Raw genomic sequence first — 17,051 nt, 5'->3', positions numbered from 1 at the left:
ACTGTCCTCTATCCCTGAATTTCGACAAAAGTCGACATCCGTCTTGAAAGAGTTAATTACAAGTATATTATGAGCATGAACAGGAGACCAAGGGGCAATAAAGAGAAGGAAAAGGTAGCTAAAGTTACATCAGATTCTAAGCTGGTCTCAAGTTCACATTATGGTCTGCCAAAGAATGAGGTGGAAGAGACAGGAGAAGAAATGGACTGGCCAGTACCTCAAGCTGCAGCATCTGCTTCAGCCAACAGGGAATGTTAGAGCAAAACTGCTAGTGAGACAGGCAATAAAAATTTGCCGATCTCAATCAGGATATCGGAGCAGAGTATGGCCTCTTTATCTCTGCTGTCAACTACTACCAACAGCCCTATGAGTCAAGGACATCAACTCTAACAAGATATGTAACTCTGTCTTTGGAGCATGGAGAAAATGGAAATGAGTTATCCAAGCTGAAGGCACAGGTTACTGCACTCGTGAGTAAAATAAATCATGCAGAAGAGGAAATAAAGGAAGATATAAGGAAGGAGATGCAAAAGAGAATAAACAGAATAGATAACAGAATTAACAAGAGAATAGAAAAGCTGCTTCAGGATATAGAAGACCAGGAGGTACGTTTATTCAATAACTTTGATGTAAACCTTTAAAAATAAATCAACCAAGAACTGATAAATTTACATTTATTAACTTGGCAGATAATTTTATGCAATGCGACTTACAAAAGAGCTAAGAATAAAATAATAGTACTTGGTGCACATCTGAAAGAAGTTAAGCAAACGTTTACGACTCGTATTAAAGCAGTTGAACAATTGAAATCCACTGTTGAGAAACAAAACTGCTGTAAAACCTGAATGCAAAACGCCTGGCGATAAATTAGCCGCATTTGAAGACAGACATAGAAAGAACAACATCAGATTTGAAGGTCCCGTGAAACAGTGAAAGTCCAAACCTAGTGAAATTCATGGCTGAAACTTTTTCTAAAATAATAATAATAAAAAAAAAATAATAAAAGGACTTTAAATCAGACACTGAGATTTCAGCAGCTTACTGCTTATGTGGATTAAATGCCTCAAAACCGAGAAGCCTGATTTGTCTGTTCCAACAGACCATGGGTTAAAGAAAATTTGATGCTGATACTCAGACAGAAAGGTTATATTTGAAAATATCCATATTCATATTTTCCCAGATTTCTCTCATTCAACAGCTGCCAAATGAGGTGCATTCTATATCATTAACACTAGAATTACCAAGGCCTACGAAAAAAACTTGTAAACCTGGCCCACCTTAAATCCCTTCGCACCTCTACGTCAGCATCTTTTGTCTTGTAGATGTGTCGATAAGCCAAAGCAGAAACAGCCTGCTATACCATCCCCCCACCACTGCAAAATGGGTAAGAAGTTCTCCCAGTTTAAGCCTTGATTATCTGGGAGTGAGCTACCTACAGTTGTATAGGGGAAATAATTTCATGTGTGTTCCGTGTCTACAACAATCTATGTAATCACTGCTAAAACAGAAAAGTTTTTTTCATGTTTTAGTAATAAATGACAAAATGTAGACATGAACTGTATAATGTGTGAAGGCTGATTGCCAAATATTAAATAAACACTTTCAAAAAAGGTACAAGTATAAACACAACAGCTTCCATAGTGCAGCAGTAAGAACTGCCGAGATAAAATCCACAGGCCGTGAGTTCGAAACCAGCTCCTCCACAAATTTATAGTTTTGAGTAGTGAGCTGCTCTTATTGTTAATATTATACAATAAAAACATACATTTGGTTTTGTGTCTGTAACAGCCGGTGTAAATTTATAGTACTTGTAAAAGTTAACATTTTACTTTTTTTTCTTTTATTCTCTCAGTCACGATCAAAAAAGAACACAGACCCATCCAAAGGATCTGATGCTGTTAGTTTTTATTTGAAACTGGGAATAACTGTAGATGTGAGTGGTGTTTTGAGACAATGGAACTGGAAATTCTCTGATTTGGAAGGATAAAAGCTGACACACAAACGCTGGTGAATCTGCCTTCTTTGTATCTCACCGTCACTTGATTTTTTTTTTTATTCAGTTTAATTGAGTGTTCCTGCTCACAATGAATTAGTATGCACCTTATGGTAGGCCGGGTTTACGAGTTTTTTCATAGGCTCTGGTAATTCTAGTGTTAAACAGAGCTTACACAAAGCTAAAGCTATAGCCTCTTGTTTCCAGCTAAATTGAAAGTGATTGTTGTTTACCAATTCTACAGCTTTAATTCTCCTGAAGAAGCAGAAAAAGAGCTAAAAAAATCTATATATATAATTCACTAAAGGCACACAAGACACTGAGCGCAAGCAAAACACTGAGGGCACGCAAGACAGTGAGCGCAAGCAAGACAGAGTCCCACCCACCAACTCTGAGACCATGGAATATGCTCGACAGAGCTCCACCCACCAACTCTAACCCTCCTACCGCATCATGGTATACGCACGACAGAGCCACGCATGCCAACTGTAACCATCCTCCCGAGTCCAGCGTCGCTCTCGAGGCACGCGAAAACTCACTAAGCACAGCCTCAAGTCGCTTTCGTCTGTGCAAAAGTCCACATGCACCTCTGAGCCACGTTGACTTTACACCACACGCAAGACAAAGAGCCACGATCTCCAACTCTAACTAAGGGCAAGCAAGACAGAGAGCGCACGCAGGACAGAGAGCCCCACTCACCAACACTAAGACCATGGGATATGCATGGCAGAGCCCCACCCACCATCTCTAATCCTACTTGTGTGTCCACCGCCGCTCTCGATCAAACAGCAATAATTAGCAAAAAAACCAAGGATAACTGGCAGTCACAGTGCAAAATTCACAATTGGTATGCTAGTTTCAAAAGATAAGTTTTGAGGGTAGTTTTAAAATGTGTTATTGAATTGAGCTCATGTATATGAGAGAGAAGAGAATTCCCGAGTTGAGAAGCACTATGAGAGACGTTCGAGCTCCCATAGCACAGAGTTTGATGTGTGGTACAGAAAGTACAGCTGCAGATGAGAATCAGAGTGAGCGAGACAAGTGTCAGTCTGTAGGAGATCAGTGAGGCTGTGGAAAGCTTTAAATGTTACGAGTGGTATTTAGTATTGTATTCTGTAGTTAACAGGGAGCCAGTGAAGTTGAGAGAGAATAGGTGTAGTATGTTCAGTGGATTTAGAACAGCAAGTTATTATCCTGGCAGCAGAATTTTGAATAAATTGTTAGCGATGGATACGTTTTTGTGGGATGACAGATAGAATACTATTACAATAATCTTTACGTGAGGTGACTCGGGCATTAACCTAATACTTTAGTACTGTGTTGCGTAAGAACAGGACGAAGTCTAGAAATGTTTCGGAGATGGAAGAAAGCAGTCAGAGAAAGATTTCTTATACGGAAGGAATTATTTAATAATAATAATAATAATTATTATTTAATAATTGCCATTATTAGTGTATAAATGGATATAAATAATTGTATGTAAACGATTCACCAAAATATGTTGTATGTAAACGATACTGTTTAAAACGTTAATGTTTTTTTTTATCAGAAAACCCGGTTTCCACGTCTATCTGTATTAGTTTAAATGTCGCAATAGGGCGGACACGCTGACTTATCGTGTCGACTGGGCAACACAGTGAATGCAGAGTCTATCTATATATGTCTATGTTTTCCGTAGCCTGCTACAGGAAGGTACTCTCTCGATCATTGGCATTGGTTTCGCTCCTTGCTATTTTTGTTATACTGCGACGGTGGTTTCCTAAGCCTTTGTTATACTGAATTCCTTTCTCACCGTTTTCCGTTCCTATTCTTACACGCCGTATGCTACGGCGGGCTTCGGCTAGTTATCCTTAAATCATCTAAAACATGAACATGAGTCATATTGTGTTCTGGTAATTCAAAGAAGATTCTGCTTGTAACTTGGTCTATTTGTAAGGTAACATTTGCCTTAACTATACAACCTATTGCCTTTTTGGCCACTATTTCCAGTTACTAAACTGCAGTTTGTTCTATTAAATATATGTATATTTTGGTAATCGTTAAGTAATCAGTAATTTAAATTGTCATAAGACTTAAAAAAAAAAATTCCAGCTTTTTTTTCCTTCTTTCCTAACTGGACTGTTTAACATCATACCTTAGGGTTACTGTATTTGGACTGTACCATCATATCTAAGTTTTAATCCTTACTATACTGCTGCTGGGGTTTGTTTTGTTTTAGACATGCTCTGTCTCTTGGCATGTCAGAGTACTGAGACTCTGTGAAGTTTGGTCCAGCCTCACTTGAGGAGGCAAAACAGGGTAGGAGAAAGAGAGCATGTTACTTCTTATTTATCTTTTTTGCCCCAACAACTAAAGGTGCCAAAATAATAATAGGTTCCTTAGCCATAATACCTAGCAATAATATGAATCCCTACTTTTACTTAAGATTAGAAAATGTCCTCAAAATTTCAGAAGCAGTGTTTCTCTGACCAAACAAAGAACTTTGTTTGCTGGAATGTCAAAGCTCTCAGTCATGGTCTAAAGAGAAAAATAGTATTATATCACCTCGTCTTAATGCCAAGATAATAATTTTACAGGAGACTCACTTAATAAGTAAGGATCAGTTTCAATTGCAAAGAGACTGGATTTGCCAAATGTTTCACTTCAGCTAAACAAAGAAAACTAGAAGTGTGGGAATCTTAAATTAAAGAATTTCATTTGTAGCATCAGACATACTATCTGATCCTGAAGGGTAATCTTTCAGGATGATGGGTAATTTATTTAAATCAAAAGTAATTTTGATAAATATCTATGCACCTAATTTAGATGACAGAGATTTCGTCCAAAATGTATTTGCATTCCTAATATGAACACACATAATACTATAATGGCTGGAGACTTTAATATGTTTAACTCCACAATTATCTTGTTTAAATTTGTTCAGAATGTATACAGGGCAAGATTCAAATGATGAATGTTTCAATCTAGCTCCAGCCTCACTGGGCACATGTTTTGGAAGTGCACCAAATTAACATCATTTTGGACAAAAATCTTTGAATGCCTTATCAAACAGCCTTGGTGTTACAATCACTCCTAACCCATTGATAGCTGTGTTTGGTGTAGTGCCAGATGGGTTTAAAGTGGATAAGGACAACTTGATTGTCACTGCCTAAACCACAGTACTAGCACACAGACTTATCTTGCTCAAATGGAACAGTCCAAGTCTACCTGTTATAAGTCAATGTGTAACTGATGTTGTACACAATTTAAAATTGTAAAAAACTTAATTCTCGCTTAAAGGATCTGTTCAAAACTTTTAAAATATGACCCGATGTACTTAACATTTTAGAATAGGCATTTACATTGAGGAAAGTGATATTTTCTCTTCTTCGTTATTTTTAAAGATATGCCCTTGCTGTTGGCTCTGCTCTCTTTCTCTCAGGTGGGGGTTGAATTCTGTTTGGTTAAGTTCGGCTTGATTGTATGTAATGTTATCTTTTTGTATAAATTAGACTTGATTGTATGGAATGTTATTTTCTTCAAATAATGAAAAAAATCCTAGCCATTAAGGTTCCCGCCTTTATGTTATGTCACCAAGACTTACATCCACATATCACTTAACACTGCAATATCTGTAACTTAACACTGTAAATATCTCTGTTCAGCAGAACCTAACGAAAACAAAACAATGTCTTTCTTCTGCGAGTTGAGCCTTTGTCTAAGTTCTCAGCTCTAACACTGTATGTCACTGCAGAAATTCAGTAGCGGTCCCGTTTTTACACACTAAGGGAACACGAGAAGATATGAATATGCAAATTGTTTACTGTTTAACTCTTCTCGTTTATGTTTAATCGGTTTCTACCTTGTTCTTTGTGCGTTTTAATTAATCTGCATGTATATGTGTAGATGTACTATATTTAGTAATTAATATAAATTATATTTGTATTTTAACTGAGAATTGTACAAAGCACTCTGAGCCTGCACTCATTGAGGAGAACTATATAAAACATTAAGTATCATGTTGAATTGCATTAATAGGGTGTTCCACCTCACCCAGAAGTGCTTCCTTGGTTTAAAATTGTGACACTGTAAGTGCTCCTGGGTCTGCCATACAAGAAGCTGCCTAACATCACCCTGGGAGTAGGAGCTGAAGTTGGAGTTGGGAGAAGAAGTGGACAAGTTATGTTTGGGGAGGAGTAGAGAAGAAAACAGAAAGAAGAGGATTGTTTACTATTAAAGAAGAAGCATCTTTGAAGGTATTCTGTTAAATATATTTATTTGCATACAGGACTTATGTCTATGTGTTTTTTACTGTGGATTAGGGCTCTGAGACACCCCATACAGGCTGCAATGGCTGTGTACCCATATTCATTGATTGTACCAATGCATACTCACTGGCTTAGCCAAAGAACATGAATGGGGCAAATATGGGGCTAATTATTAATACAGAACTTCTCAAGGATACTATTTCGTAACATGGTTCTGTTTTATTGGGATACCACCTCTTGCTGCTAGAACATTTAACTGCCAAATTACAAGGCTGCTAATTCCTAGGTAAAGTCATTTGTTTCTTTATTTTAGAAATGGTCATACACCACTGTGCAGTGCTGAGTTTTTTCTTCTAAATTACATCTCCACTTTGAGAGAATTAAGGGGTAATATAGTTATTTACGTGTAATATAGTTATTGCGCATTAAGAGGTTGGTATGCAGTGCACATTAAAAAAGAAAAAATATAGAATTTGCATTTGAAATAGCATGAAGAGGCTTCTGAAATGTTTGGGTAAAGAGATATAATGTTCTGTATGGTGGTTTAAGGAACTGGTTGATGTCATGAACACATTAAGACTTGATAGTTGTCATGTACACAGAAATTCCATAAAAGGGTAAGAGCTGAACTTAAGAAATATTGAGAAGGACAACAATGTAGTGGAATGGAACTTTTATTTAGGCACGTAAGCTAATGAACTAATCAGAGTAAATGTCAGATTGTATTTAATCAGTAGTTCAGCACTGTTATGTAAATTCAGTTCTCTATAAATATGAGTCTTTGTCTTTGCTCTGGGATAATCCCTTAACAGTTCTGCTCAGGGTACCATCCCTTAACATACTGCTGTAATGGAGCACTATCTCTTCATGAAGAGAAATTAAAGACACATGAACAAGCTTCTTCTTCTCTGATTTCTGACTTAAACAGGTTCTTAGGGAACTAATTTCTTCCACAACACATATTAAGCTGTTCTTTCCATTACTACTGAATGAGACTACAATTATTTCTTAGATTAGAAATAGAGAGAAAATAAAGAAAATATAGCATTGAGTATATCTAGCAATTCATTTGCAGAAGGGAAGAATATAAAGGTCTGTTTTTCCAGCTGTCTGAAAATGTTAATAGAAAAACAATACATGTGAAAGAGACACAATGACAGTTGAAGGCCGAATCAAAGGTGAAAATATTATTGAGAAAGGACGGGAACAGAAATGTGGCTATGCTTCCTTTCATTGAGACAACTTTAACCTGTTAGACATTCAATTAATATATTTGTGATTTAAGAAAAAAAAAATTCATACACTTCTTTTTAATCGGCTGCTTGAAATATAACAATTGTAAATTATTTCAAAGTTTACAAAGAAGCTCAGAAGTTTTGTGTATATCTGTGAACATCATATTTCTGTATACTTATATATATATATATCTATACTAATAAAAGGCAAAGCACTCACTCACTCACTCACTGACTCATCACTAATTCTCCAACTTCCCGTGTGGGTGGAAGGCTGAAATTTGGCAGGTTCATTCCTTACAGCTTCCTTACAAAAGTTGGGCAGGTTTTATATCGAAATTCTACGCGTAATGGTCATAACTGGAAGCAGTTTTTCTCCATTTACTGTAATGGAGATGAGCTTCAACGCCGTGGGGGCGGAGTTTCGTGTGACATCATCACGCCTCCCACGTAATCACGCAGTACATAGAAAACCAGGAAGACCTCAAAAAAGCGCTGAAGAAAACATGCATTATATAATTGAGAAGGCAGCGAAACAATAAGAAGCAGCGAAAGTGACATATACAACCATATTCATGAGTTCTGCTACTGAAACAAAGCACATGTAAACCTACACTTTAAATTAAGTTCATAGACAGGCTGCGCTGGCGCTTGTAATTTAGTGCCTGCCCATATAAGGCCGTCCGTCAGCGGCAATCCAATAGCAAACTGCCACAGGTAAATATTCACGGGTGAAGGACTGTGCTTATGGAGAGGAAGATGAGATGGTCAGGGTGGTGTTTGACACAAACTCAGCGAAACTGCGAGAGAAAGTTTTAAGTGCCAGGACTAAGGTAACATTAAATACAGCCATGGACATAGCACGAGATGGCACCAGCACAGCTGGGAACCTTCGATGCATGTACACCGAGTGGCTCACGGAACTGACGAGTGCACAGATAAAAGCAACAGTTCCAAAAGCGCTGAACAAAACCGAATTACACAATTGAAAAGGCAGCAAAAATATGAAGCGCCTCATACATACAAGCATATTCATAAATCCAACTACTGCGGAAACAAAGCACACGTTGGAAAAAGTCAATGTCCCGCTAAAGGAAGACAGTGTAAAAACCCGTGCATGCAGTGTGTCAGGTCTCAGATAAAGAAGAAGACGAGCTGTTTATTGATGCAGTAAGAAACGAATCGATGAATGAAACCTGTCATCTTTACAACGATTGACAAACACGGAATGTAACTTGAACACAACACATCCTACAAATACGAACCTGATTGAAAGAAATAATGATAATCAAATCCTTGATGACAGCAACACTCAGTAACACTCACAAAACAAATACTGTATATTGACAGTCATGTTACGTTATTTTTAAAATGTTCCCTTTTCTTTTCTAGCTTTTTAACACACTACTTCTCGCTGCGATACGGGTATATATATATGTATATATATATAACCCGATCTACATACTCGAATAATGGATACTTTATTCGCCATCAATGATTGTTTTGGTAAAGCCATACTCAGTGTATTCATTAGATGAACGGTAAAAAAGTAAGAGCGAGGGAGGATGACTTATTGAGGCATGCAGGCTGTAGTCTTGCCAACTCTATCTGAATTGCGATCACATTTGAAAAAATATATCTTTTCAAGTTCTATTTAGTCCATATGTGTCAAACTCAACCGCGTGTAATTATATCCGCCCGAGATCATTTTATATACTGTATTATTGTTATTAAAGCCCGGTATATGAAGCGCTGGTAACACAATAAACTACAGATCCCATAATGCAGCGCTTCAGCTGCCTTGCCAACACTTACCGCTAATCAAGTCTACCTTATGATGCTGCAAGTTATTGCGAAGCTAGCTCACACGATGCTGAAGAGAAAAGTTGATTCTGAAAATAGAGCCTTTAAAAACCGATGGGAGGCTGAGTATATGTTTACTGAACCCGTGTGTCTCATTTGTGGAGCTAATGTGGCTGTAATTACAGAATTTAATCTAAGACGGCACTATGAGACAAAACATCAGGGTAACCTGAAAGACCTGAATGCAATGCAGAAGATACAGAAAGCAGAAGAATTAAATAAGAATCTGACACTTCAGCGGACGTTTTACCCGTGCACAATCACAAAGTGATTTCAAGTGAAGCTGCTTTTATGGGAGACACAACCACTTGCCCCACTTTCCCTGTTGCCAAGTAATGTTAAACCAAGTCGTCACTACGGTGTTCCCAAATACGCACTTTGCTGATAAACTGAGCGCACTGAGTTTGCACGGCGCTTTGGTGACTTTGAAGAACAAAAAAAGTCCGTCTACATGCGGCTCGAACCTTGTGCATGTTTGGTAGCACATATCTGTGTGAGAAGCTCTTCTCAGTGATAAAGACTAACAAAACAGCACACAGGAGTCGCCTCACTGATGAGCACCTGCAATCCATCCTGAGAATCTCCACAACACAGAACCTCACACCAAACAGAAACGAACCTGTTGCCAAAAAGATGCCAGGCCCAGCTCTAAAATGACATATGAGCAAAGACAACTGAATGATTTGATTTGTTATTGCTGAAAGGAACACATTTTATTTATATTTCCAGGTTTTGTTATGCAGCATGTTCATATTTGAATTTGTATAATTTTGACAGGATATATTTTTATGGAGAGCAAAATCTTTTGGGATATTTAAAATCTAAGTTTATTTTTTATATAAAATTACATAAGAGTAAAGAAATTTGAATGTTTGTTCTTTTAATGTTTACTTTATTTCTAACTTGTATAATTTAGACAGGATATATTTTTATGGAGAGCAAAATATTATAAGTTGTTTAAGGTTTGAGTTGATTTATTCAGGAATAATATTCCTGTCTGTTTTTACCATTCCTACCAAAGATATTTCTGTCGACTAAATAAAAATTCCTTCTATTTAAAATTTAAATAGAACTTGAACAAATACGATAGTTCATAATATCCACGCAGACTTGCACGTAAGAGCGGAGTTATCCGTTTTAACAAGCAGCGTATTGCACTGATCTGAAATAGCTGTGTGTGTATATATGTAGATATGTATGTATATGTATATATATGTTTATATATGTGTGTGTGTATGTATATATGTGTGTATGTATATGTATGTGTATATATGTATATATATGTATGTATATATGTGTATATGTATAGATATGTATATATATATGTTTATGTGTGTGTGTGTAAATATATATATATGACAACAACACTCATCACTCACAACAGTGACAAAACAATTACATTGACAATCATGTTACGTTATTTTCAAAATGTTTCCTTTTCTTTTCATTGCTTCTTTAACACACTACTTCTCGCTGTGAAGCTGGTATTTTGCTAGTATATATATATATATATATATATATATATATATATATAGTATAACAAGGTCAGATATACAGAAAAACATATCAAGGAATCAAGTTCTAGTTGAAATGTTGCTCCTTTTGCTAGTATTTATAAGCCTATTTTTAGAACAGGCTGTCAATTTTTTTTTTCTGCTTCATCAAATTAAATGGGTTATTAGTGATTGTCATTATCACTATATAAGCTATTCTGTCTCTATTTGCATCCATTTCTTTGCAATACATTCATCATGTAATGCTCTTTAAACTACACGATTAATATACAGATCATCTATTTAAAACAAAGGAAAAAATAATCTAGAAAATAATGCATGTGACATTTTAATTGAACAGGGACAAACACATTTTATTTAAAAGTGTGTAATCAAGGTCTTATTCAAAACAGGGTTAATTTAGGATGTGGTATTTGAAGTCCTAGACCTGATGGATATGCCACTTAAAATTCTGAAACAGGCGGATTTAATAAATCGTTAATTTAACAAAGTATCCTCCTTAATGAGGAATTATATTATTTGTCTCTGGCCTAGTAAATATTTCATTGTACATGAAACAAAGAACACAGCCAGCACAAAAACTTATGAATACATGTTTTGAAGCAAATTTTTTAGCTCATCACTTAAAGTCAGAGGTTCCCAAACTTGATCCTGGGAAATCCCTGGGACTGCATGGTTTTTGTACCAGACAGCTTGTGTTGTTAATTGGACTCCTAGCCTAATTAACTGAGCTGTTATTTCCCAGTTTCTGTATTTTGTGGTCAATGAAGAAATTATAAAAGTATGTTAATACATTTTATTAAAAATGAAGTAGTTATATGTGGATAACGTTTATACATATTTTCTTTAACTTTTTATTTATGTTCATCATGATTTCCATTCTGCCTTTCCATTATTGACTAATTTCTTAAGATGAAGAAGTTTACCTTGGTGACCGATCATGCTCCCCTTCAGTGGCTATACTGACAGAAGGATACGAACTCCCGTCTCATGACATGGTTTTTGAGCTTGCAGCCGTTTAATTTTAGTGTCCGTCATCGACCCGGCTCTGCACACATTAATGCAGATGTCATGTCGCACCTGTCTGAGCCGGGTTTTGAGAGTTGCTTAATTCACAAAGATGTGAACAAAGCTGAGGGAGGGGGTGTGAACACGGTGAACGTGGCCCCAAGAGGATGTGGCCGTTTCTCTGAAATCCCCTCTCATCGTTAGCAGCTTCCGCTGGCCCGGTAATCTGATGTTGTAATTCAACATTCGCTCCTCGATTACGGCAGGGACCCGCCATGTCGCAAGGAACTTGTGCAGATCAGAAGGAATCAGAACCAATACGCAATCGCCAGGTTTGAATTCACAGAGATTACTGTCTATCATACAGACACTCCTGGGTGTCTTGTTCACGTTGCTGATCCTCTACAGCAATAGCAGAAAATTGAGAAATCTTGTCCTGCAGTGAAATCACTCAGTTTGCAAAGCTCAGTCTAATAGCCTTCGTTCGGATTCCCATCCATTCTTCATGAACAACATCCAATACGCCCCATGGGCGCCTATCAAACAACAACTCGAAGGAACTCAAACTAGGCAGAGTGTTGGCTCTGTGGCTAGGGATCTGCACTGGTAATCGGAAGGTTGTCGGTTCGAATCCCATAAAAGCGAAAAGGGACTCTGCTCTGTTGAGCGCTTGAGCAAGGTCCTTAACCTGCAATTGCCGAGTGCTTTGAGTAGTGAGAAAAGCGCTATAAAAATGTAAAGAATTATTATTATTATTCCCCAACTGCAAACATAAGGTAAGGCAGAACAGAGTCCCAGGATGTTGGGTCATTATGAGCAGCTCAACTGATCATCCGTTTTAAAGTCTTATTAAATCGGTCAGCCAGTCCATTCATCTGTGGATGGTAAACAGTGGTGTTCAACTTAATGGCAAGGCTATCACACAGCTGTTTCATCACGCGGGAAGAAAAATTCGTGCCCTGGTCAGTTAAAATTTCACAAGAGATGCCAATATGAGTAAAGATCTCACACAGAGCCATTGCAACAGAGTATGAATTGGCTTTCCATAGAGCAGCAACTTCAGGATATCGCGTTGCGTAGTTATCCAGCACAAGAATATAATGATACCCATTTTTACTCTTAGGGTGAGGGCCAACAATATCCAGCCCAACCCGATGAAAGGGAACATATAAAATAGGCATTGGAGAAAGGGGGGCCTGAGGAGGTCTTTTGAGTAGAGGCGACTTGGCAGTCAGGGCAGGACCTGCAGAATTGCTCAACATCCTTGCCCATATTTAGCCAACAAAACCGCTTTGATAATGGATCCCTAGTTTTATTGGCACTTAGGTGACCGCCCAAGATGTGAGAGTGTGCCAACTGCAAAACAATGTCCCTATACTTGGCTGGGACAACTAGCTGCTCAGTTAGTCTGCCCCCTAAACAATCTGAAATCACCTGAAAAAGGCAGCCACCCATCTCGAGAAAGTGCAGGGTCTTGAAGCTAGCGGACTCATGCTCCTGATAATAGGAGTCACTAGCGGAGTAAGCCTGCTTGAATGCATACTCTAGTGAGCTACTGGCCTAAAAAGTTGTAGAGGGCCAGCAAGTCACTCAAGGAAATCAAGAGTCCCTCCTGGCCTCACTGAAGAGATTGAGTTCAATGTCCAAGTGGGTCTTGAGGCCTTCTCTGACAGCCACCAGCTCCTCCTCCTCATTCATGGTGACTGCGGGTTCCAGGGCTGGCACCCCAAATTCGGCCAAGACACTAGGGAAGAGGGCATTCCCGAAATGGCAGCCCATACTTTAAAGTTCCCCCCCTTATACTTCAAAGTAAGCAAAACTGTCTCATAGTCCTTAACATCCCCATGTACACAGAGTATGCTCACATGTCTCGATGCCAGACAGGGAAGTACCCCTGAGCCAGTCACGTCAGACAACACACAGGTCACTACTTGAGTCCAATAAGGCAGGGATCTCCCGGCCCAGTAATGTCACAGAGACCCTGAAACCGCCCTTCTTCAGTGATGTAGATGGTAATTGGGAACAACACACCTCGACCAAGCCGACCTCCATGGACTCAGCAGGGAAGAGGTGTCATTCCCTGGCGAGGTGGCCGGTCTGATCACATCAGAAGCACCTCAGCTCGGCACCAATGCCGGAATACCCACAGCGGCGACTCCTACTAGGAGCCTCTACAGGAGGGGTCACAACAGCAACGTTGGGAACCTTGGATGGCTTTACCAAAGAAATGTGGTTTGCAGGGGCCTGGGCCTGGGCCCATGGCAGAGGCAACAATGGGCGATGATTGTTCTCGGGAGGTGTTCTGGCAGGCTGAGAGTGATTTGTGGCCAGAGCAAATGTTCCATCCTGTCTCCAAGCAGCCTTGGAGCCTTCCAACCTTCGCTCCATGGTGTACAGCGAATCAATATAGTGCCGAAGGAACTCGTCATGAAGCTCTTCTGGTATCCCGGCCAGAACCATGATGATGGCGACATTTTCCACTATGTGCTTGATTGGGTCTGCATGGAACCAGCTCTGAATTTGATGAAGCAAGTCCTGCAGCTGGGCACCGATAGGGCAATCAGGGTCCAGCAGCCAAAGCCGGAATGCACACCACTTAGCTAGGTAGCTCGTAGCTGAACGAAGAAGAACTTGCTGCTTCAGTAATCATAATCACCAAACCTCTCGGGAGGAACATTCCGCAATGCAAGCAGAGACGATGATGGCAGCCCATGTTCATCTATCCAAGTGCATCAAAGTCGCTGAGTGCATAAAGCCCAGCTGGAACATCTCGGGGTCATCTGAAGGACCCATCTTCGCCAGCAGGTGCTTCGCTGGAACAGTCCCCCAGAAACACATTGTCTTGAGGATCCATCTGTGCAACCACTTCTGGAACCACTTGTCATGCTTGGGTCACAAAGTTGCACAGGTTCATTCAGGGTTTTCAAAAGACAGAAACTTGATTTGAATACAGCGTAATAAAGCACAAGATATCTGGGGGAAGAGAGACAAGGCAGTGAGACACTAGGACAGCTGCTGTGCGGCCTTTTAAATGTTCGAGGTCATGCACGAAATGCAAAATACGCAGCTCGGCAGCAAGAAAGGCAAGGCTAGCAGCTGATACGCAAAGAGGAGATGAAAAGCTGTGTTTGTTTCCCATTGTATCATTGTTTAAGAGGGGGTTTCAGAGGAACAGTCACGTCCTCTTGGGGCTGCGTTCACTGTGTTCACAATATATACAGTATAACTGTATATTGCTACTGAAAGATGAATTGCTGTCTCACTCTCTTCCAGCCAACTATACAATAATCACACAATATCATTTATAATCACTAAAATTTATTCAGTACATGTAATAAAAAAAGATCATATGCTAATCTGAAAACTAAGGGCACTCAGGTTGTTTCAGTGAGCTAAAACAAGTACATACAGTAAACTGACCTGAAACTGCATTGCAATGTTTTCACAGAACTTGGAATACAAAGTAAACAACTGGCATTAATTTGACGTAGGAAAAGAAAGAACACAGAGGTGGCACATCTTTGAGGAAGCACGCTGCATATAAAAAACATGGTGCTTGAAGGATTCTTCATCCCAATGCTTCCACAGACAAAATGTGAACATGGAAGGACTGATGGAATGTAGTACTTGGAAATGAATGAAATGCCTTCCAGAAAAAAAAAAAGATTTGTGTAGAGCTATATTGAAATGCAGGTGCACATAATAAATCAATTACTCACAAATGCGTGTCGCTTTGCATAAAAGCATCTGCCACGCAAATAAATGTAAATGCATTAAATCATAAACACATGATTTTACGCCAGTTGTGTATACAAACAAAGAAAACAGACGGTCTGTTCTTGCTTATGCATACATTGTCAGGTATGCAGTGCCTGTGCATTGTAATGTTTTCACACAACTTGGAATAAAAAGCACACACACAGCTATACTTAAATCATAGTATGTTTTTTTCTAAAAGTCTCCTTATTCATGGCCTAGTACCACACCCCATCAGGTCTTCTGTCTTTGGAAAGAAAGCCAACTGTTAATTCTCACAACTGCATACCTCATAGGGTCTATCATGTCTGCTGAAAGATTGGCAGTAAGTCATTAACCAATGCTATATCCAGTTTCCATATGATGTGGGTGCACAATTATAAAACAACAGCTGATTTTGTTAATCAGAATTCCAGTAATGTACAACTCATCTATTATGCCAGGATGCAACTGACAAATGTTATGTCTCAGTGGCCTAGGTCAATCCTTGATTCATTTATTTTGTGTCAAAGTAGCTTTGTCAGACATGATGGTACTGTATGTTGTACCTGGCTCATTGGAAAGTTTTTCATTTGGTCTATACTATTCATTGTAACAACAATCGTGTCATTATATGCTACAGGTAATAGTGGCTATACTCTCAGACACTAGCATCTTCCACCATTTCCTGGCCTAGATAAAGAAGAAGACAGGCACTATACTGTAATGCCACATATGATCTTGCACACTCAGTTGTGGAGTGAGGCCAGATACTCTTGAATGCAGGTGGTGTGTCTTGATGTGTCAGGTGGGAAGCTGCTCTACCAGTCAATGATGTTCTTCAGCATCGTGATTGAATATGTATGAGTTTGATTAGCATGCTCCATATATGGATGTCTCAGGGTGGCCTACAAGGTGGATTCACATACACACAGTTACAAATTGTTGGTGATTTAAAAAGGGCGAACTTGGTACACCAGGTTTTATAAATTTCTTTATTTTTTTGGACACATGTATTTTCATGTTGTTTTGGCTTGTGTATATTTTCACACTTAAATCCAAACAAAGTTTTATAAATGAGGTCCCTATATTACAGTTAGAATTTATGTATATTTCACGTTTTATTGTTGTTTTTGTTATTTGTGAATTATTTTTCATATCTTTGTGAAATGCTTGAATTATGCACTATTTCTTTAAAAGGCCTAATGTTCAATGTGCTCTGTGGGTGGTTCCCCAATAGAAGGGGCCACCCTGATGTCACTGCTCCTGAGCCTTACCTCTAGCTATTTAAAATCAAGAGGAAAGGAGCTCAGGCAGTGTTTTCATTGAAATTATTAAAGTTTTATAAGTACTGAATTTTGATTAGTATTACTACTCTTTTACGATTTTGATTTCTGGATAGTGTATTGGGATTTTTGCACCTTAGGACTGCCTTTTCAGTAACTCCATTCTACAC

At 38.7% G+C, this 17,051-nt stretch overlaps 1 protein-coding gene across 3 annotated transcripts in view; it reads right to left on the bottom strand.

Annotated features, from left to right (window-relative positions):
- Positions 1-17,051, bottom strand: part of nsun3 (NOP2/Sun RNA methyltransferase 3) — a 143,293-nt gene that overhangs the window by 96,937 nt on the left and 29,305 nt on the right. The gene's annotated exons all lie outside the window — the stretch shown is intronic.

The sequence above is a fragment of the Polypterus senegalus genome, chromosome 2 (assembly GCF_016835505.1).
Source record: "Polypterus senegalus isolate Bchr_013 chromosome 2, ASM1683550v1, whole genome shotgun sequence".
NCBI classification, from domain to species: Eukaryota; Metazoa; Chordata; class Cladistia; order Polypteriformes; family Polypteridae; genus Polypterus; species Polypterus senegalus.
Note: the sequence above shows the minus strand (reverse complement) of the source record. Positions and strands in the feature narration are given on the sequence as shown.